This window comes from Xenopus laevis, chromosome 2S (genome assembly GCF_017654675.1).
Source record: "Xenopus laevis strain J_2021 chromosome 2S, Xenopus_laevis_v10.1, whole genome shotgun sequence".
Taxonomy (NCBI): Eukaryota; Metazoa; Chordata; class Amphibia; order Anura; family Pipidae; genus Xenopus; species Xenopus laevis.
Window position 1 is genome coordinate 93,625,652 of NC_054374.1, and position 22,990 is coordinate 93,648,641.

Below are 22,990 nucleotides of genomic sequence, written 5' to 3' on the forward strand. Positions count from 1 at the left end.
TTAATTTTTAAACAATCGTCTAGTAGACTTATGGTACAAAGATCCAAATTATTGAAAGATCCGTTATCTAGAAAACCCCAGGTCCCTAGCATTCTGGATAATAGGTCCCATACCTGTATATAAATTAATCTCGAGATAGGCCAGTGTCTATTATCTGTCACTGAGGTTTTGTATGGTCAGCTATTATGAAGCCCAAATTATTACAAATCAGCAATATGCATTACTGCATTACAATATATTTCTAATGCAGGTCCTGTACCATTTAGTTAACCAAATTATTTATGCATCTATCATTAGTGGTTCATTTTCTTACTGGACTATTTTCAAGATTTTTGGGTTTTTACAATAAACTGCCCTCTTTCAAGCCATACAATACCCAACAATTACTAAAGGGCCAGTGGCCAGGAATGACTGGACACAGAATGCCGTCTGTACAAGCAGTTGTGTTGAATATAAACACCTCTTACCCATAGTTAATGCATACACTCAATAAAAGGCACCAGAGACCACTTAGAGAAATACTGCATTTCTACTACATCTTCTACTTAACTGAAAAAAGTGCTGAATTCAAGTGCAAGTTGTGTAATTGCAGTGCTACGCAATATGTTGGCGCTATATAAATAATGTTTATAATAATAATAATAATTGCTGATACATTGCCATGGAAAAACTGAACTGGTGTGGTTTATCGACCACATTTGTAAATACATATATGTATATTTTTATTTATATATGAAAGCAGCACTGTATATTAAAACAATACATTAAGAGCCTATGATTAAAGGAGTTACTCCCGAAAGACGTCAGGTGATGTTGGTCAGTGATCAAGACCTTTTTTATCTTACCGGAGTGCCGCCTTTTCATCTTTTGAGCAATACATTAAGGGGGTTATATAAACTGGACTTTTTCTTTCAAAAAAGAAATTCGACCAGACTCCCAGACCCGAATCACCTTTATTTACCAATAAAACTTCTCATGACCTTAAGTCATTCCAGGAAAATATTTTAAAAGCATGACATGGTCTTAATCTTCAGTGGAGCTTTCAAGCTTTCAAGTCTAGACCATTGTAAACAAAATCACGAACTGAAAGGGTCATGTTATCATGAGAACAAGTGTTTTGAAAAAAATAGTATCGCTATCTCTTCAAAACCATTACAAATCATTCACTCCAATATACAGCATAAGAAGACTCCTATGTTTTTAGTTTTGCCAAGGAAGGTGACAGCCTCTTCCCATCCAAAGCATTGGTGGCAATACTTACATTGAACCACTCCTAAAAAGATGATTCTATGAGCAAGACAGAAGCATAGCCTGGAATGATGGCCAGAGGCTGCTCATTGTTAAAGCAATTCATAGATAAAAAAGAAATAAGAACAGCCACAGGCCTAGAGGCAGAAGATTCTGTATCACTAAGCAAGTCACCAAATAGTCATAGGATCTGTGACATTAACCTGAATATTTATTATTCTGAAAAAATATACTATTATATTCAGTTTTTCTACAGCCAGATACTTTGTTTCCATATTCCTAAGAAACTGTAAACTGTTCTTCAACCTGAAAATTGTTAAATTTTCTCTATTTTGAAAAAGCTATTATTTATGTTCCTTCGGTATATCGCTATTTTATCAGAACTAGAGGCATAATGAATTCCGGAAAGGACAAGCTACAGCACAGGTCTTGGAAACTTGAGAATTCTATGTATTTCTACATTTACTGACATAATTTAATCCATTTGTCTGTACAGGCACTTTTGCCACCAAACAGCAGAGATAATGCAGCCATCTATGAAGCTAGCAAATAAAACAAAACAAGCAAGAATCAAAATAATTGTTCAGCCTGAAATCACCCAGAAGTGCAAGGCAGTTAAAATTGCAGACAGTTTGGTGCATAAAACAAACATCATACCAAAACAAATATCAGAATTGAAGATGTTGAAAAAACAAAAATATTTAGACTTTTCTGCCCAGAAACAAAACGTATGGTTTAGTTTATTGTCTTGCACAGTAAATATAATAAAATGTATTTCGTGAAAAGCAATGATTCTATGATAAAAACAAAATGAAGCAGGTGTTATAACCATACATTAATTGTAATGTACAGTTTAACATTACCAAATCAGCTTTTCTTACATTTATGATTTTAAATTGAAGAAGCAACTTTTACCAACATATTTTTTACCAATGTCTAATAAGATGGAAAATGTTATGGGGTGTATACGAAAACTTGTATTGAGAAGTGCATGCACAAGGTTCACCAGAAGACCACTGAAGAACAGGTTTTTGCCTATGATCTTTGCAGTTGATTGCAGCTGATGTCACAAAGCTGATTATTAAGTCCTGGTGATGGATGAACTGATTTCTGAGATGCCATGTAATGTGAATGTGAATTAATTGATACCATAATAAATTGATAACAGAGAGGTACAAATGTAATCTGAAAACTTACATTCTGAAAATAATCACTTCCTTGAGACAACATAGATATTTCATAAATGTATTTCAATAAGGTTATATTTTTCATGAAGCACCTGTAGGATGGCATAAAATAATAACACATTGTTATTGTATGCTTTGGTCTTTAATTTCATTCATGGATATCTCAGCCTTGATATACCATCTTGCAATGACACTTGGATAAAACCAGGTAAGAGATCTCTCAAAAGTTTCTTGCTATAGACGACTCATCAGCCTGTTTTTTGTATTCTATTTTGTAAGGATTACATCAATAATAGCATGCTTTTGCAAAGTTTGCACCAGCTCTAATAACTAATAGCAAACAATCAGTAGGTAGCATACTAGGCACCTGCTTTAAGTAACACATATGATTGGTTGCTTTGGGTTACAAGACCCGGTGCAAACTTTGACTTTTATGAAATTACCTTGTAAATGTTATTAGTTTTAATAAAAATATGAGGTTATATCAGCCCACAAGTGGGCAGAACTGCCTTTTTTACTTTTGGAAGCTGCATTATTTCCTGTCATATGATCAGTGAGCCATCATAGATGGCGATTCAAGGTAAAAGTTGTGCAATATTTTAAAAAAGGGCAACATTTTCTTATGTACAGGATATGACAAATTGTTTTGGATCTTTAATAGGTCACTCTATAGGATATAAATTATTTATTGATTAAGTATTCATTGTGAACTGTTTTTTTCTTAATATAAAAATCACCGCAGTTTACCTGGAAAATACTGGTAGGCAGATTTATTATAGATTTAATTGGGAATCCTGCACGATTGGTATCAGTTTGAACAACGCAAGAATTTTCCACATTTTTGACAGATCAAACTGGTATATCAATTCCAACTGATTTCAAAGGTTATTTTGATTGATTTGATCAACAATCAACATTAATCATAGTCCATATCATTCAGTGCTTTGTTATTTCAAAATGAGGTGTCAAAGTGTGAGGTGTCAAATCCCATTACAGGCTATGGATAATGGTTTTATTCTCCTGTTCTTCTCCTTGTTCACTCAATCAATACAGAGAATATAGAATTCAGATACCATTATGGGAGAATGCTTGGGAGTTGGGACCTCAGGTTTTCCAGATCACCATATCTTAAGTCTTCTAAAAAAACATTTAAACCCAATAGAATTGTTTTGCCTAAAATAAGGATTAATTATGTCTTCGTTGGGATCACGTACAAAATACTGTTTTATTACTACAGAGAAAAAGAAAATTCTTTTAAAAAACGTGAACTATTTGATTAAAATGGACTCTATGTAGATCCCCTATGTGTGTTGGTGCAGTATATTGGTAAGCAAAGCTGTCCTTGTAAGCTGATGTTGCCTTAACCTTCCACAATTGTTTTTTTTTTGTATTAAAAAGGAAATGCAATGTTTATAAAATGAAAAAGTATGTAATCTAGTTTACTTGATCTGTCCATCTTATAAATATACCTTTTACATTGCAAAATAAAAGAAAATGTAATTCTAAGTCACTTTTTAAAAAAAAAATATATTGACACAAATTTAATTATTTAATTTTTTTGATTGCAATTTAAAATAGTTTATCAGAAACTATTTTAGTCAGAAACAAGTTCACAGAAACAAAGTACTGTATCAGAAGCTCTTCTCCAGTCAAAAACCCACCTTCAACAATGCCTTGCACTAGTGATGGGCGAATTTGCGAAACGGCGCCGGCGTCTCGTTTTTGATGCCGTGCATTTTGTCGGAAAAAAAAAAATTTGACGCCGGCGAATTTTTGCCGTGAATTTTCGCTGGCGGCAAATCGCGCAAATTCGCCGCAAATTCGCGCCTGCCGGATAAATTCGACCATCACTACCTTGCACACTTCCATTCTTCTTCTTCTTCTGGGGTCTGTCACTGAACATGCAAAGCACTATGGGAACCGGCATCTTAGCTGGAGGAGAGCTGTCTACTGATTCAATGAAATGGTTTGAGCAATCAGGGAAGAAACAGACCACAAAACATTGAGCTCAATATTTATCTCTGCCCAATATATTATGATGGTTTTAATGAATCTCAGATATATATATAAACAATATCTTTACTAACCCACAATGTCAGGGAATGATTGACACATCAGGAAGAGTCCCGGTTCTCAAATTCATCTTCTCGGTCAACAACAGTTCAACTTGTGGAAGTTCATTTGTAGTAAGTCTCTGTTCAGAGTGTTCTAGTTAATTAGTTAAAATGATTGTAAATTGTAAAATTGTGATTGCATAAATAAAGCAAAACAAAAAAAAAAACAGCCGTTCATTGAAATTAAATCTGCACAAGCTTTTTGAATAAAAAAAAGGTAATTTTCCATAAAAATATGGAAAGGCATATTGGTTTAATATGGAACACTGTAATAAATATGAATAATGGCATAGAGTGCTAACGTTTGTCAGATCACCAGTGCTTACGGTCAAGGGATTTTTCAGGACTTCTCCAACATTCAGAGTGTTAATATCAGTGGGATCATTAAGTCAAGATATACAAGTACAGGCATTATCACTTATACAGTAGCTCAGCTTTAATGTATTTATACTCTTGCCAATATCCCCTGGAGTATATTCTTAACAATACCAGGCTTGATGTGTAAGTATATTTACATTTTGCAAAATTCTGTTCATTACAAAGTATATGCAATCTACACCACTAGATGAGCCTAACAGAAGTGTTTACATAGCATTATTGAAAACTAAATGCTCCATTTGGGAGACAATCAATATAAAATTAAAGTAATAGCAATAAATGTTTAATCTCTTGTACGCCATGGAATACAATAAACATGGTTACAGTGGAGTGGACAGTGGGCATTCATTAACTATTTTTATTTCAAATTGAAGAATTGGAAATACAGTAGCAATCAACACGACTAGTGGCAGCTTCTTAAGCACACTCTCTCTCTCAAGCGTTATACAGTAAGCAGTTACAAATATTTTACTGGGAAATATGTGGGGGAAATAATCAATTTTATTACACTAAAGTGATAATTTGTAATTGTTAGATGCATCACTATAGGCACTAACATGTGTATATAATTGCAGTGTGCTATACTAGCGATATGTACTTAAATGCATAAGCATCCTTCTTTTACTGCAAGGCCAATCATGGTTACTGCATGAGGCAGCGCTGTCTTGGCTATGAGATAAACACTGGAGTCCATTTGGAATTCACTCCCATTCACTATTGTACAGCTAAATCACATGCATCTGTGCGTATGTTACCTATTAAGACGGTCCACCAGATTTGTTTATTATAGAGTGTTATTTATCAGATTTGATAGCTTTATCTGTAAGCACTTAATAACTCTTGTGTTTAATACAACTTTGATTGATACAGATGCAGAAAACGTTATCTAGAAATTAGACCAGTGCATGTAATACGATCATTATTAGTGATGGGCAAATAAATTCGCCTGGCATGAATTTGCTTCAAATTTCGCCGGCGGCGAATACATTAACAAAACTCCTGCGAAAATTCCTGTGAAATTTAGCCTGCGTCAAAATTTTTTGGATGCCCATTGACTTAATAACGCCAGCGTCAGCTTGGACGCGGCATCAATTTTATGACTTTCACGATTTTTCGTGAAAATGTCCGATTTTCGAGATTTTTTCATGCAAATGTCAGAATTTCACTATTTTTTCGTGAAACTTGTCGATTTCACGATTTTTGTGTGAATTTTTTGTAGTTTTGGGACAAATTCGCCCATCACTAATCATTATCTGCCTTTTTCGATTGAAATGAGCGCTTTGACATACTGTGCTGTGGTTCACCCTCAAGGCTGGTACATATTCATGACTTGGGCTCTACAATGAAGTAAATTAAATTTTTTAACAAAATATTATGATTTTTAACATTTTTGCAAAATTTGCAGCAGACATAAGGGAGGATTTTGCAAATTAGATTTCACCAAAGTAAAATTCCACTGCTCTCTATTGATTTACTGCTCTCTATTGATTTCTGTGGGATTTTTAGAGACATGTTGGATCAAATGGTGAAATGTAACTTTCACCCATTGATAAATTTGCCTCTAAAAATCCGATTGAAATCAATAGAGAGCAGTGGAATTTTGTAATGATGCAGGAGCTTTAATTTTGAACTTTGATAAATCTGCCCCTAAGTAACCAGTAGTACAAATTAAAAAACAGAATCTACTTTCCCTCCTTGCTCATGACGTATTAAACACTATGCCTTTATGCATTCTGCAAAACGATTTTATGGTTTTTTTTTAATGTCTTATGATTTCTATAATAGGATGCTAACTATGCAACAGAACTTGTTATGCCGAGCCCTGGATTGCAGATGAATTGTTCAGTGTTTGTGGAAGTGAAAGCAATTAACCTGACAACAAAGTAAGAAGATATAAATGAACGTTATTTTATCTACTGTTTATTGACTTTGCTCTGAGAGGCCATAAAAGTGTCAATAACTTGAGAATTAAATAAAAAAAAAGGCAAAATTGGCCCTGAAGTTCACAACAGGGTGTGAAATGCTATTTGCAGATATTAAAATAATTACTGTAGCCACACATAGTATGTAGAATATTCACTACAATCATATTTACTGCTTATTTATTGTTCCTGGTATAAACAGGGATAACACTTATGTTGAATAATTGGTTTTCTGACTCCATCAATGTATAAAGACACTGTAATGCTCTAGACAGGCACATTTTGTGTAGAACTAACTCAACAGCACTGAACAGAAGCAGTTGCCAAGGTACACCACAGCTATGCAAAGGCCCTAAGTTAGCAGGGAATTGAGAATATTCATTGGTATGGCACATATATATAAATATTGCTGTTTTTGCTAACTGCCCTTTAAGCATTAAATGTCTGCTTTACCCTTTTCTGCAAAATTGTGCTCAGTACAGGTATGGGACCTGTTATCCAGAATGCTTGGGACCTGAGGTTTTCCAGATAATTAATCTTTTTGTAATTTGGACCTTAAGTCTACTATAAAAGCATTTAAACATATAGGGGCAGATTCACTAAGGGTCGAATTTCGAAGTAAAAAATACTTCGAAATTCGACCCTCGAATTGAAATCCTTCGACTTCGAATATCGAAGTCGAAGGATTTAGCGCTAATCCTTCGATCGATCGATCGAAGGATTTGTCGTTCGATCGAACGATTAAATCCTTCGAATCGAACGATTCGAAGGATTTTAATCCAACGATCGAAGGAAAATCCTTCGATCAAAAAAAGGTTAGCAAACCTATGGGGACCTTCCCCATAGGCTAACATTGACTTTGGTAGGTTTTACCTGCCGAAGTAGGGGGTCGAAGTTTTTTTAAAGGGCAAGTACTTCGACTATCGAATGGTCGAATAGTCGAACGATTTTTCGTTCGATTCGTTCGATTTCGTTCGAATTCGAACGAATTTAACCAATTCGATGGTCGAAGTACCAAAAAAATACTTCGAAATTCGAAGTATTTTTCATTCGAATCCTTCACTCGAGCTTAGTGAATCTGCCTATAAATAAACCCAAAAGGTTGGTTTTGCTGCCAATACTGATTACTTATATCTTAGTCTGGATCAAGCACAAGCTACTGTTTTATTATTACAGAGAAAAAGAAAATCATTTTATAAAAATTGGATTATTTGATTATAATGGAGTCTATGGGAGATGGCCTTTCCGTAATTTGGAGCTTTCTGTATAACAGGTTTCTGGATAACGGATCCCATACATGTGCAATAAAATCTTTTATTGTTCAGTATAAACCATTGGACATCTTAGGAAATTGTCTCTGCTATGGAGAATTATTTTTACAGTCTATTTAGCTTGCTGTCTCCTTAATTATATTAGACCACATTGCTAGATTACATCCCCATCAAGCTTCATTAGAGAGAAGGAGCGGGATGCACAGGAGTGAGTGGAGGGGAGAGGGAGACAGGCACTAGTGGGATACAAACGTCACAGCATTAAAGCTTAGATGGAACCAACAATGTTTTGCCAACTGAGTTGGCAGAGAGCATAGCACTTTACCATGGATAGAAGGTGTATATACATGTAAGAAGTGTACTTTATGGAAGGAGCAGCACTGAGAGTTTTAATGGAGGGATGGCATTATGGCAGTGACATTTTTAAACTGTTGGTGAGCAAGGGACTGTTGGCAATTTTGGGAACCATGGTGTTGTGTGGTATGAGGTATCAAAAGGTACAGCACTAACAGGGATACGGTTGCTCTGTACTAAACTCCTACCAATCATTTGGAATTATTCCTTATGGTGACAGGCCTCCTGTAATGTGCATGGAACTTAAGAAATACCATTTTGACTCCATATCAATTCAGCAAATATACCTGTAACATTGGAAAAAGAGGATGGTGTGGTAACACTAGAAGTGTTTTATATACATTCAAATATACTGCACTGTTACTCTGCCCTCGTAGAAACACCATATTTGCTTCAGAAAGACTACTATGGCTGTGTAGCCATGGGGGCAGCCATTCAAACCGAATAGGTGAAAAAAGGCAGAGCAGTTATCAGTGTCGGACTGGGACACCAGGGGCCCACCAAAAACCTTTAGACTATGGGCCCACTCTTAAGTATTATTTTCTTTCTCTCCTCACTCAACCTCTATTCTCCTATTCTCTTTTCTTTACATCTCATAGAACTAGGGAATGGCCATGAAATAAGCCAAATGTTTAGAAGCAGGAGGGCCCACTGACACCTGGGCCCACCTGGAGTTTTCCTGGTATCCCGGTGGGCCAGTCCGACACTGGCAGTAATATAACATATAATTATATTATATAATAATATAACCTCTAGTTAAATATAATGGGTTTGGTCCTTACACATGCATTTATGGCTTTCTAAAAGACTTCAGACTGAAGACCTTTCTCATATGAAATAGGACAATTGTAATAAATACTTTTTCCCTGTGTTCAGGGGAAAAAAAACCTGGTTGGCCCTGGCCTTTATGGGCTCTGCCAACCCAGACCCCCTGCTTTTGGATGATATGGATGCTCCCTTGTCTGTTTACAGCCGTTAAGGAGGATGAAAAATTTGTTCAGTGTGGCACAGTGCAGGCAGTGGAAGGGTAGATGGACAATGGGAGGGGTCCTTCAGGTTGCAGCCCCGGTTGGCCCTGAACACCCTAGTCTGATGCTGTCAATCAAAGTGTATTTTTAGATGATCTATCAACAGAAGCAACCATTAAATGTAAAACACAAAACTTATTTATATATTTTTTTTTTAATCTGGTCTTTCAAACATTCTGATTTGCAACGTATTTCCCAGCTGCTAAGCATTGTCCTAAGCAGGTTTTGTGAATTACAGAGTAGCATGTAAGATCACCTGTAGAATCTGCTGACAAGATATATTCAGGGGGTTATTTATCAAAGTACGATTTTTTTATGGTCAGACTTTTAAAGGGGGAAACCATCATTTTTTCATAGAAAAAAACTAGAATTTTTAGTCATTTATTAAACGCATATTGTGATAAAAGTCTGAATAAAAAAGTACTCCAACTCAAACCTACCGAGTTCATGTAGAAGTCAATGACAGATGTACCGTCTATATCCTTTATTATGCTGAGTTTTGTCCAGTATTCTGAAGAGTTCATGATTTGAGGGTGACAAATCCGAAAAATTCGTACTATTCGGATTTTTTCAAAATTGTATTGATTTTTTCCACACACAAGAAATTTTCGGAAAACTTTTTTGATAAATAGGGGGAAAAGTCGGTGTGGATTTGGTCGGAGTTTAATTTAATCCATATACAGTATTTGTTTTTCAATGTAGCCAATAAATACTATTTTATTTAAATACATTTTTTATTTTACAGATGTAAAAATGACCTTTTTATGGAAATAATTATAAATGGAGCTTCCCAATATGCACGGTTTTCATTCCGTACCTTCAGATTCATAGAACAAAATGGTCAACCAATATCAACATGGTATTTGCACTGTATTACACGTCTATGTATGGTAGCAGACTGTCCAAGAATTAAACCAGTAAGAATTATAAATTAGATCAATCCTTACATAACATTAAATATACTTAATAATATATAATAATACATAATATGTAATTATAGTGTTAAATGAGATCATGTAAGGGAAGAGAATGGAAGGATGAAAATTTGTGCTGCCTCTATACATATATGCTCGAAAAAGATTTCTCAAACTTTAATATTTGTGAGCAAAAAACTTGAAAACTTGAATAAAAGGATATGGCTCCTGAAAGCTGGCAAGATCATGTAGACGTTAGTAGGAGTTGTATCTAAAAATTTAGTTTTTTTTAAAAAAACAGTGCTTTCAAAATCAAAGGGTTTGTTCACCTTTGAGATAAATTTTAGTATGATGTAGAGAGTGATATTCTGAGACAATGTTTAGATTTCATTATTTGTGGTTTTTTAGTTATTTAGCGTTTAATTCTTCAGTTTCAGCAATCTGGTAACTAGGGCCCAAATTACCCTAGCAACCATGCATTCATTTGAATAAGAGACTGGAATATGAATAGGTGAGGGACTGAAAAGAAAGATGAGTAATATAAAGTGGCAATAACAATACATTTGTAGCCTTGCAGAGCATTTGCTTTTTAGAAGGAGTCAGCAACGCACATTTGAAAGCTATAAAGAGTCAGAAGAAAAAGGCAAATCATTATAAAACTATAAAAATAAATAATGAATTGAAAAGTTGCTCAGAATTTGCCATTCTATAACATACTAAAAGTTACCTTGAAGGTGAACCACCCCTTTAAAACGCATGGATTTTTGTGCATTCAAATATCTTCATTTTTTTACGCAATCAAGTTTTTGAGTGTTTCATTAAAAAAGAGTATGTTTAAGCTTTTTAAGTTTTAAGCTTTTTAGGGTTCAAAAACAATATGAACATTCACATTTTTTTATATCTGTCCTGTAATGCAGATCCGTTCTTAACGTTTGCCTATGTCTGTGCAAGTACAAAGTGTAATCTACAATTAAACCTCCTAACACAAGTTATATTTAACTAACTGTTGTATGCTCTAAATTTGTTTGGTGGATTAACATATAATGACAACTGGCTCCAGCATAAATATACTGTATATTCAAAGAAATAAAAATATAAGGGAAAAAGATATAGCTTGATCACTCTGTGCTAGAAGTCAAAGGGGTTTATGTTATAAAAGACCCTAAGTTTGCCCAGGAGCAGTAACCCATAGCAACAAATAAGCAGGAAGCATTCACTGGTCACCTATTTAAAACATCTTATTGGTTGCTATGCGTTACTGCTCCTGGGCAAACTTAGGGTCTTTTATAACATCAACCCCTTTGACTTCTAGCACAGAGTGATCAAGCTATATCTTTGTCTTTTATTACATATGAGGGTAAGTTACAAAAACATAACAATCCTAACAGGAAATAAATGCTGTATTTATTATTCAGTTCAGCCAAACATGAACAACGAATATAGCAGGCACATCTTGCACAAAATCAAAGCATAACCTGGTGCAGCAATGGCAGTGCTGCAGCTCATATGATGCCTATATCAACCAAATGAAAGAGCAAATTACATGGATTATTCAATAAATGGTAATTAGAGGTAATTTATTTTTTCCTTGGACAGAAAGTACAAGACCAAGTGAGTAAGGAAAGCAAGAGTTTGCCCCTTGGTGTTCATCCATGAAGCACTTTTGACCAGCAGAATGCAGAGCTAAGGTGCCCAGGCCAACCCTGGCCTCCCTAACTTTTGTATCCGAACGAACCACAAGTTAGGGGATGGCTAGAGGACAGGTAGGGATAGGTAGGGACAGGAGGCAGGATTCATAAGTGCTTCCCATCCCTCACAAATACAGCACTACCAAATGTAGGTAGTGTTGCATTCGTGGAGATAGCTTTAGGTCTTACTGTAGATACAGTAGATAGATAGACCTTGGAGCTTTATATATAGTACAGGTTATATACTATATACATGTGTTATAAAATATTTTTAATATTTGCAAAAGATTAAAGAGTAGGATAAAAGTGTGTTCAAATTGAAAAATAACAAAGCTTATTACAAACTATCTGTGTAAAATGTCATATGTGCTGATCGAAGCATTTCCCCCACAGGTATGTGCAAGAAGAAGAAGAGACATGAGAGCAGTACAGAGTTATTCCACACCCACATCTGTGTCTGATGCAACAACTGTAACATCACCTGCAATTACTACCAGCATAGACAATGGTATGTATGGTTAAAAGGTATTGAATGAGGCAATACCTGCAAATATTAGTTCAAATCCTAGTATTCATCAGAATAATATTGGATCAAATCACCTCTAACAGTGACAACACATAGGGGCAGATTTATAAAGGGTCGAATTTCGAAGTACAAAAAACTTTGAAATTCGACCATCGAATTAAAAAACTTCGAATTCGAATATCGAATCCAAAGTTTTTTCAACAAATTTGGCAATCCTGTGGTCGAATAAAGATCGTTCGATTGAACGATTCCAGCGATTTTTAGTGACCGATTGAAGGATTTCTATTCGACCAAAAAAAACTTAGAAAACTTAGAAAAGGTCCCCATAGGCTAACATTGCACTTCGGCAGCTTTAATTTTGCGAAGTATGAAGTCAAAGTTTTTTTTAAAGAGACAGTACTTCGATTATCGAATGGTCGAATGGTCGAATAGTCGAACGATTTTTACTTTGAATCATTCGAATCAAAGTCAAATGGTTGGATATAGCCTATTCGATGGTTGAAGTACCCAAAAATTTATTTGAAATTCGAACTTTTTGAAATTTCAACCATTCACTCGAGCTTAGTATATCTGCCCCATAATGCGTGACAAATGTGCAAGCAATGGAATACCTAGGAAATTGTGACTTGTGTCAACATACAATTTTAAACTACAGGAAGTAGATTTAAGCACTTTATGATTATTCATTCAGTGCATAGTTGGGACAATAACCAGCTAATCAGCTAAAACACAGAATGAAATTGTTGTCCTTTAAATTGAAATTAAACCATTAATATTCTCAAATTATTTCTTGAAGAAAGAAATATAAAAGCATTAAGACCCAACATGCTGTATGTGGTTTAACTCGGTTAAGTGGACATTAATGGGAAGGAAAAAGAAAGCCTTTAAGTCAACGAAAATAGACACAGGGAGGCACATTTATCAAGGGTCGAATTTCACATTCATGTGAGTTTTTTGAATATACTTTAAAATTTGACTGGAGGGGTTATTTAAGAAAAAAATAGAATATCTTAAACGTGGATGATTTTTCACTGACTCAAAAACTCAAATCGAATTCAAAACGAATTTGACCAAACTCGATTCGAGTTTTTTCTCAGAAAAAAAAAATCGAATTTCAGTAAGGCTACAAACATCTCCAAATTGGTCACTGGACCTCTCCCATTGATGTATACAGGAATTCGGCAAGTTTTAGGTCAAATTCGAATTCTTAGTGCCAGAGAAAAATAAATCTAAAAAATCAAATTAGATCTTTTAAAAAACTTGAATCGAGTTTGGATAGTTCCCTAGTCGAATTTGACAGTTTGGACCATAAAAAAAATTAGAAAATTCAAATTCGAATTTTCAATTCAACCCTTAATAAATCTGCCCCTTAGTTTTGGACCTTTAAATATTATTCCAATTGTTTTAAAGCAACAATCAATTATGACAGAGTGGAAAGCAAGAAATCGATTGCTTTAATTACAGAAGTCATTCTATTTTGTTTTAAGAGAGAACTACAGGTACAATCTCCAAATGTTAGGCACCCCCCAGTGATCACTTTACTGGTTATAATTCTATTTGATAAAAACTGCACTGGCCCAGGGTATTTCTGTATAATCTCAACATCACCATCTTCTTTAGCTTCTTCCGCTTTTTCTTTTCATTCCTATTCAGACAGGCATATGTGTAGTAGAGTGAAAGTCAAACTTAGATGCACATGACTTTGGTTACAGAGAAACTGAAAGAGAAAATGTAGATGCCCTTATAGCGGTTTTGACAGAAAAATGCATTTGGTTTAAAGGAGTTGTGACATATGGTTTTCTGGATTTTTCAGAACTATACCCATATTATATAATATGCAGTTACATTTAACAGACAAACTTATGCCATGAAAATTACTTTAAAAAATAAATGTTGTTCATGTTGCTGGGTTGAATGTGACAATATATTTTTGCATTATATATAGATTTCGTCTGGCTTATTTATTAACATTTTGCACCTGGGCTGTAACATATGGCAGCCAATTACATTGTTCTTCCTGCAGCTTGCGGGAAATAAAAAGCAAATAACTGACTGGTTGCTATGTGTTACTGCCCAAATGTGTTCATTGTTGATAAATGTCCTCCAGTGTGTTCTTTTCAAATGCAAGTGAAATACATGGGTTATTAGAATGCACCAGTGCAGTTGTTCATGGCAGCTAATGAGCTCTTTCCTTTCATTTTCTCACTTGCAGTAGATACTGTAATTGATAAAGACAAGCAAAAATAATTACTGACCATTGAATATGAGTAACTACACTTGTTTTATTTATCAGCTCCAATATCAGATACATCTGTATTGCTTATGTTTTTTTTTCTTGATCTCTACAGGGAAAACTGCAAGCTCTAGCAGTGTTAAGTTATTTGGCTTCATATATTTTGATATAAAATATGAAATCAGTCTTTTAAGGGGCATCTATTTCAGTGATTATAAAGTAGTTTCTGCACCTATCCACTTTCACTGTCAAATGAATCTACCTCAGCTATGGGGGGATATTTACTAAAGGGAATGCTTTGCCACACTGCGTGCCACTTCATCAGATGTTAATTCACAGTGTATATCCGCTAATTCATCAAAAAGCAAAGTTAAATCTCGGCTGATGAAGCTGGTGAAGTTTCGCCAGCAAAATTCAGCAGCATGAGCATTTCAAAGCAAACAAACGCTAGCATTACTTTCTTCCTAGTCAAACTTTGTTAACACCCTTACGCTAAGGTCAATTTGAATACAGTATATTTAACACATATAGGCTATATATGTCTTTATTAGAGACGTTGGTGCAAATGCTTGAAGTGCCCACTTATTATTAAAAATTTCCAAGGAAGCAAAATAAAGGCTAAAGAGATCCTCTATTGTCCTACACGAGGCCCACCCTAAAACAAATGTGGATGCCCCTCAAATAGTTTAAAAAAAAATTAAAAATATATACATTTAAAAGTTACATCGTTTAAATACAATCCCACTTTAAAATATAAAAAAAACAGTGTTATTTTTTTTATGACACTTTGGCATACATAATATGATGTCACTGACATCAGATTGAGGAGGATGTAGCTTCATCTTAGCAGTTTGACAGGTAAAACCCGGTAAAGCAGACTCTGGCGAAATGTATAACATACTAGAAAAATTACACTTTAGTGAATTTGCAGAGTAACAATCATTCACCTGAGTGCAAAGTTGTCTGCTGAAAGGGCGCAAAACTTTGTTAGTGGTGAGCTCTTTCACTAGCGAATTGTCCTCTATGCCTAGTAAAGTGGCGATGTCCCTACGGATTGTCTTTTTGCTGAATTTCCGCTAGCGATAGCCACTTCGACCTTTAGTAATTTTCCCCCATTATGTCTAGTTTGTTATATATAATTTTAGATTAGGGACACATACAAATAGGACAGCGTTCAAGATCTTTATACTACAGCACTAGTAACCCTTATAAAACCTCCCCCATACATATAAATATTATATAAAAACATAGAGCACCTATGCTTCAAATCATATATATATATATCATATATATATATATATCTATATATATATATATATATATATAAAGTCATTTTGGAGTTCTTTAGTATATATATGTTGATACTTTATCCCATTTGTATTATACAACACATATCTCCGTGATATATATATATATCATTGGCCATTTCTCATCTTCTACAAAACTGTCATGAATGTCCAACAAGCATGTCAGCACAAATAACAATATGACAATGGGGTGCTATTTAAATTCTATTTAAAATCAACTTGCATCATTATTACGTCACAATATAGAAGTTTGACTTTAAGGTTCTGGTATTAATTTCTAATGCTTTTTTTTCATTTTTAAGGTATTTCCAAAATAGACGCCCAAAACATTGTGGACACTACTGTTGACTTGAAAATTACAGTAGGATTCTTGGCATTGCTATGCTTCTTCACAGTAGGGATTGCATTCCTTTTGCACCGAAGACTAAGAAAAACAAGTTACCAAGAAAAGAACAGGTTACACTAGAATAACTTCATATTGTATGATATTTATATATGTATAAATGCTTCTGCAGAGCAGCTGTATTAGTTTGAAACCACCTGCTTTTTTAAAAATACTAATATTTTTTTATAATCTAGAAAAGTAATTCTTATCAACTGTATCTCACATTTAATAAAGGATACCTTAAACTTTACAAATAATATTACTATACATGTGTAGGCTATTGGTCATTCCTGGTAAGCATGTATAGGTTATTGCAGCTTTAGGTTTGCAATTTAGACATTCTATTGTAAACCCATATACAGTATGCACAAGCCTCATTAGTAGTGATGGGCGAATTTGCGCCGTTTCACTTCGCCGAAAAATTCGCGAATTTCGCGCGAAATTCGCGAAACTGCAAAAAATTCGCAAAACGGCGCCAGCGCCCGTTTTTGACGCCAGCGCCCGTTTTTTCGAAAAAATCTTTTTGGACGCCGGCGAATTTTTTGCCGCGAATTTTCGCGGGCGTTTCGCGAATTTATTCGCTGCCCGCGAATTCGCGCCTGGCGAATAAATTCGCCCATCACTACTCATTAGCAGTGACTGAATGAAGGCATGTGATCCTACCAATTCAAAACTAGACTTGTGTTGCATATTGTGTAGGATAGTGCCATTCATTTTAGGCATGTGTTGGAAATGAATCACATGCCTAAATGGTATTTATCAATCCCTTCACAATTCAGGCATACTGTTTTAATGATAAATAGGTACATGCCCAAATAAAAGTGACTGAATCTGATAACGTTATTCCTTATAATTCTAATAACTCCTTTTGGGCATGAATAGGATATTGATCATTGAGTATATTTCTCTATATCTTTGTTATAGTCCTACTAATTGAAAAACAGGCAAATAGGCATGCCAATAATGTAATAAATGCAAGGTTCATGTAAAAGACTTTCAAATGCAGTGCCAACCTTTGCATTCACTAGTGTAATTAGGATTTGCTCTTTGCTGTAACAGTAGCATATTTTTATATTGAAGCAAAATTTTTGGCACTGAAATAATGCTTATCCTTGCTTCAATTCATGTTTAAATATTTAATTATCTTTGTTTATGGATATGCTAATTATTTTCCTCAATAGAAAATAAAAAAGTAACTCATTTGCATTTACATATTTTATTTATGCATTATAGATATTGCATTACAGTACTATTAGTAAGTTTATAACATTCTGTGTTACATATTCTCATTCATCTGTCTTCTCTTCCTCACCAATTGCATATAAAAGTGGGATCCACCAGTTTCTCACCACTTGTGATGAATGAACTTTAAATCAATCATCAGATGCATGCAAATTGTTGATTCTTCTTAATTTTTTAAGAGTTTGTCCCAAACCACCACCGTAGAAATAGGCAAATACCAAATACAAAACTTCAACTATATATATATGTTATAAAACTATTAGGACCCTCCCTTTTTGTTTTCTGTATCTCCCTTGTTTATTTTTGTTTATTTCAAAAACTGAAAATAAAGAATATACAAAAAAAAATAAAAGCAAAAAAAACCCATCATTACAAAACAACAAAACCACAAAAAAACCTCAACCTTGAGTTGTCTGCATTTGGATCTGACTCGACATGGCACTGAGTGCTGAAAAATTATTGTGTTCAGCAAAATCCTGGATATTCTGCATCCCTATCCAGAAGCATTTTAGAAGTCCTAAAATAAAAAGATGGGAAGCATAGAAGAGCGTCTTCAGAAATACATAACTTACATGTTGTCCATCTACCAAAATGCATAAAAAGCAAACTGAAATCTATAACCCAGTGCATATATTCTGCAAAGTATTATCAGAACATCTAAAAAGAACTGTCTACTTTCACAGATTAGTAGGAAGTCACGTCCTGTGAGCTATGTGGTCAGGGACTAGGGCCAAGTCTGCAGTGCCCGAGTAGAGAATCCTGTACATGTTTCCCAGCACACAGAAATCCAATAAAACTAACAGTTGCCATTAGGTGAAGCATGCTCACACAGAATAGAAAGTACAGATAATGATGTGAGCGGATCCGATATGGCGTCTGCCATCTTATTTAAAAGTAATCAGATTTCATGAAATATAATGTAGCGATGATCTTTAAATTGACCGTGTAGCCACCAGAACTTTGTGGCTGCACCACTGATCCCTGAATTTCATTATGCAACCACCAAAGCTTTGCTACTTTGGTATAACATGTACATTATTGTTTCACTCAACTGTCTTCTATGGCAATAGGGTAAAAATAACAGATACAGACAGACTGCGTCATATGCGAAATGCATAAATTATGTTTTTATGATGCAAAAACTGCAATTAATATACAGAAAAGGCATAGCTTACATATTAATGCAAATTGTACACTGAAACATAACATACCAAGTGGCATATTTATTATGCTGTGTAAAATTAAAAAAAACAGTTGAAACAATTGTGTGTAATAAATGTTGAGTTTATCAAGGTGCGTGATTTTACACCATGCAAATGCCAGATTTGCTGTCATTATTTTAGATTACATACGCATTACCTCATTTCTCCCTCATATTAAAGGGTCCTGTAGATGTTTGTGGACATGTTTATCTGCAGGTGCATACCATGTATAGACATGTATACACATGAGGGCCTGTGCTTAGGGCAGCAGACTTAATAGAATAGAAATCTTAGGTGCTTATAATATAAATAAGAAAGCACCAAATAATGCCCCCCCAACCAATATAGTGTAGGGACAAATAGGGTTAAAAAGGTCCCTATGGCTTTAATTCCATACCCTATCTCCTTTTCACTAGTTGCTGGGCAAAAGCCCATGTCGAGTTTACTTTCACCTTTCCAGTTATTGGTTAAGAGGTGTAATAACCACTTCCTACCACACTCTAATATAGTGCATGGAAAGGGTTGGATCTTCCTCTTCGGCTTCTGGTGTCCTAATCATCTGGATGTGCCCATTGAGCCTGGGTACACGAAGGCCCAGTAAAGCATTGCCCTAAAGGGATCAGTATCTTTAGTGTCTGAGTCGGGGAGCAGGGTTCCCGAGGTTAGCTAGATACAGGATAATATCTGTTATAGACTCTCTAGGAGAGTGAGATAGATAATACAGATAGTAAGAGCAACTTTGTGCTTCATAAAGGATCTGCAGCAGGGAGTAGCTTCCCAAGGCTCCTAGATTGCCTTTAGTGAAGGGACCACAGTGGATAGGGTGTCAGGCTAAGACTCCTTCTCCCTGACCACTCCACTGGGTGGGATCCTGACCACTTCAAGGTATATCTACCTGAAGGAATTCCCTTACTCCTTGACTACATCCTTATGGGTGTCACATTCCTCAGCTGTATCATCCACCTGTCCTAGTCTATGATTTTATATCTGCCTATACCTCATTTGACTGTAAGTAAACCTGTGGGATATTTGTCTTGAACAAATAAACTGTTATTCCTTTGTTTTCACCACAAGAACCTCCTGGCATCCATTATTCCTATTTTATTGCACAGAAGCATGTGGTAGGTGTAGGAGGCAGATGGGAGGGGGCACTACTAACATGCATCCATGTAAAAGAGTTGCATCTCACAGAGACCAAAATTTCAGTGCAGGATTTGTTATTAAGTAAAATAAGTTATAGGTCATGAGTCTTAGGTGGTTACATCATAAAAGTGCAAAATGACTAATGACCTATAGGAATAAATTAGCAGGTGTCATTTACTAAGAACAAAGTGAATTTGTATTAAATACACATTTAACCACTGGCTCTTTATTTCTTCAATCACAAAATCATTTCCTTCAATCACCATCACGAGGGCCCAGCTGAGAGCCTGTCTGGAAGCAAACACAAAAGAGTATTGAGCCATAAAAAGGTTATACATTCCATATTTAATGCAATAAAATGGCCACAATTTGAAGCTATAGTAGTCTACCCCCAAGAAGATTTTTCTAATTTTTAAGATTGAAGGTGCCATATTGGATCCATTTACATCAGGGGTCCCCAAAATTTTTTACCTGTGGGCCACATTCAAATGTAAAAAAAAGATGGAGAGCAAAATAAGCATGCAAAGAATTTATGGGGATACCAAATATGGGCTTTGATAGGCTATTAGTATTACCAACGTGGACTGGCAGTCTACAAGAGGACTCTGTACACCAGGTTTTTATGCAACTAAATCTTGTCTTCAAACCAGGAATTTAAGAAGAAGCACATGTGAGGCCACTGGGAGCAACATACAAAGGGTTGGAGAGCAACTCCATTTCTTAGGGATCACTGACATACATCATCATCCAAACTGTGTGTTCCTTGTGCTCATTGCCACCTAGTGGCAATTGCAGATGTGTTTCATTTTATTATGTTCCTGTGTGCTGGAAAACATGTACGGGATGTTCTGTGCATGCACTGCTACCTTGGTTTTAGTCCCTGATCGCATAATTCGCTGGGATTGATATCCTTCTTATCTGTGAAAGCAGCTTGTTCTTTTTAGATGTTCGGGAATATTGTGCAGAATATATGCACTGAGTTACAGATTTCAGTTTGATTTTTATGCATACTATCAGATGGGCAACATTTATAGTTTGGCTTTTTTTTAACAAATGCAAAATTATAATGTTAATTTAAGTTATGTTAAGAAGGTTTATTTACCAATGCTACAGGTTCTGATGGGGTACAGTCCTGCATCGGGTCGGGTACCCATGGAATATATCCACAAGGTGGTCGGGTTTTGGGCAGAAATTTCTGAGTGCCTGATTGTGCAGGTAGTCCAGGGTAACCTGACTGGGTACCCAGCTTTGTTGCAGAACTGGTCCATCCTACCCCTTCCTGAGTTTGTGGTAAGATTACTTTCCTTACTTAATGGAATAGGCTCCTGTGTGATGCCACTTCCGGTTAAAAGTGACGCCACTTCTGGTTAAAAGTGACAACACTTTTGGTTTTCACAGGTTCCGGATCAGGGAGTAAGCATGCTGTTTGTGGGTCGGCTTGCAGGTCTGTGGCTCCAGGTTGGGCATGGGTCTGCCCGATTGGACCTATTCAGGACTCTATAATGGGTGCTAATGTGGTTGAGTAGCATTTGCAAGCTGCAAGCTGACTGAAAAGCCTGTGAAATATACCTGTATTAAACTTGTACAGGTATGGGACCTTTTATCCAGAATGTGGGGGGCTTGGTCTAATCACATGTCTCACATCTACTATAAAATAATTTAAACATGAAATAATCCCAGTAGAATTGTTTTGCTTCCAGTAAGAATTAATTATATTTTAGATGGGATCAAGTATGAGATACTGTTTTATTATTACTAGTGATGGGTGAATTGAAAATTTGCAAAACTGCAAAAAAATGGCCAAATGCATTGAAGTGGGCGGAATACCTTTTTTGACAACAAATTTTTCTGGTGAGCAACAAATTTTTTCACCCATTGGAGTCTATGGGCGTTTTTTTCGCAGTGAAACCTGGCGAAAACTTTTTCTCATCACTAATCATTACAGAGAAAAGAGAAATCATTTTTAAATATTAAATATTAAAATTATTTGATTAAAATAGAATCTATGGGAGACAGCCTTTCTGTAATTCAAGGCTTTCTGGATAACATGTTTCCATTCCTGGATCCTGTCTTGCCGAGCTTTACTTGGCAGATGTATCACATACAAAATGTCTTGCCAAGCTTCCCTTGGAAGGGCCACATACAGGGATAGAAATAAAACCCACACACACATTGATCAAGATTAGATAAGAATAATATATTGTAAGAAAATTAATACATCACCGATTGAACACAACGCAACGTCTAGCCGAGCTTCCCTTGGCAGACTTCTGAGAGGAACATCAGCTGGGGGACCCCGGGCCAAATACAGCGAACTCTCAAAGCCAGATCAATCGGGCAGGCTTCTACACAACACATCTGCTTGTAGATGAAGTTCCGAAGCCCCCTCCACTAAGTTCTCTTTTTATACAAGTGTAACAATAAAATAATCAATCATAGCAGAATTTGGTCTTAATCCTAATTGTGGATATATACCAAAATAATGGCCATACACCCAGAACTGTGACCATGAGAATGACCATGAGAATGAAAACAATAGTTGTATGCCTAAAATTATAACCACGTGAATACGATACAAGCTTCTTTCCTGATAAACATATCAGTACATCCATTTTGTAACTAAGGAGCCATATTGGATACACTTGATCACACTCACATTCATACATGGCCTGCCATGTCACATTTGTATCACAGATCCCAAACCTGTATACTTAGTTTTCTATTTTATTATTAAGGACAGATCTTTATTTAACTTTCAATTCACAGTTTCTTTATTAATACAGCAATATTAAGAATTTATTTGAAATAACGTAATTTGTTAGTGCTGGTTCTAGCCAAGTATTGCATC

General features: G+C 35.5%; 1 pseudogene; it reads left to right on the forward strand.

Moving 5' to 3' along the window:
- Positions 1-774: 774 nt before the first annotated feature.
- Positions 775-16,636, forward strand: LOC121400790 (annotated as a pseudogene).
- The last annotated feature ends 6,354 nt before the right edge of the window (positions 16,637-22,990 follow it).